This window comes from Pteropus medius, unplaced genomic scaffold (genome assembly GCF_902729225.1).
Source record: "Pteropus medius unplaced genomic scaffold, Ma_sr-lr_union100, whole genome shotgun sequence".
NCBI lineage: Eukaryota > Metazoa > Chordata > Mammalia > Chiroptera > Pteropodidae > Pteropus > Pteropus medius.
In genome coordinates this window covers 2,423,547-2,425,176 of record NW_024355008.1, presented here as the reverse complement: position 1 = coordinate 2,425,176, position 1,630 = coordinate 2,423,547, and the positions used below count along the sequence as shown (strand labels likewise).

At 36.7% G+C, this 1,630-nt stretch overlaps 1 pseudogene; it reads right to left on the bottom strand.

Annotated features, from left to right (window-relative positions):
* Positions 1-295: 295 nt before the first annotated feature.
* LOC120598132 (actin-related protein 3-like) lies at positions 296-1,315 on the bottom strand (annotated as a pseudogene).
* Between the last annotated feature and the right edge of the window lie 315 nt (positions 1,316-1,630).

Below are 1,630 nucleotides of genomic sequence, written 5' to 3'. Positions count from 1 at the left end.
GGAAAAGAAGGCAAGTAATTAGACAATCCAATATACTAACTCCTTCATTCTAAAAGCACTTACAACAGAAACCAATTTTCTTTTTTGGGGGATGGTAGCAATTAATAATTACTGGAATCCTTTGTCCTATGATGGAGTAATGGAAAGTGTCATAAGGCTACTTTTTAAAAAAATATTTCTTTTATTGTGGTAACATACACATAGCATAAAATTTACCATTTTAACTATTTTAAAGTATACTGTTCAGTGACATTAAATACATTCACAATGTTGTATATGAGGCTATGTTTTGAAATTAGTCTTTTGCTTGGTCCCTTTTCTCCTCCCAGGTATAAAAGTAACGCTCAAAGTTCCTGCACATCCAGTTCAGTGAGGTCAATATTCTTGTAGAGAGAACTCTGACATTGATAAGATAATTCTGAATTACTTCTTCTACTATTTCTTAGGTGGATGGTATAAAACCTGGACTAGCAGATTCTAGATGAAAAAAAAATTCAGGATCTGTCATAAGTAACGTCAATGGAAAATTCTTTCTTTGAGATTGCCTTGATTCCAGTATACTGTTTAATCCACTTGGCCCATATGTGTAAGACTTGTTAAATTCTTTTACTAAATCTGGGCAGACATTATTATAATACTCCTTTACTTCCATAGCTGTTTCCAAGGATTATTCTGGAAGAATTCCTACTTCTCAGACTCTCAGTGGTTGCTGAATGAAATATGTTACAGCCTATCCTGTGATTGGCATATGCTTACCACAGCAACCAATTACACGTCCTTCAGCCACAGGAGGGGCAGGAGATACACTGTCTTCATTGTCTGGTATCATACTGGTCACTAGCAGTTTTCCTACTTGTTTTGATAATCAGGATGCTATTAATGCAAAAACAGCCTGCATGGCTATATAAAGATAAGCCTGAAGTATTGCAGGACTCAAATAGTATTTTACTGAATATTCTGTTTTCTGAATTATTTAATAAAATTTTAATCAAAAGTAAGTAGTGACCTTCAGGTTCTGCTTTAAGTATTTAAAGAACTCTTGCTCTATTAACCTTTCTATCAAGTCAGTCTCCAACTATATTGTGGTGAACTAGCCAGTTCATGGTATATGTGGCCTTTTCTATTACTTCACTCCAACAAAGACGTCTATGACATCTCCATTTCATCACCGTCTTTCACATATGATGGCCAGCTTTTGCTGACTCCTTGATTTCAATAGATGAAAGGTAAACCATGGTTCTGTATTAGCATCATCTTCCAGTTTTGTATACTCAATGCCATGATCCACCACACAAGATGGTAGCTGTCCCACCATCTTCCTTCTTTCCTGCTTTTGCCGCTGTTGTTTGGTCTGCACTGGTTTGGTCCTGAGATTGATAGCAGAGCATGTGAGCTTTCTAAGCCTCCATAGTTGGGTTGCCCTCTCCTACAACTTTCCTCTCTCATACTGTCTTTTCCAAGAAAGCCAAGAAAGAAAACTATAGGTGCCCATGCCCAACCAGACCCAGGCTGATCCACACCAAGAGTATTCTGTACAATTGTTTTGAATGGAGGGTATAGGGCAGCAGAATAGATTTTTGATTTCTAGGTTATTATTTGCCTCACTGCGTATTTATTTATTATTTTACAC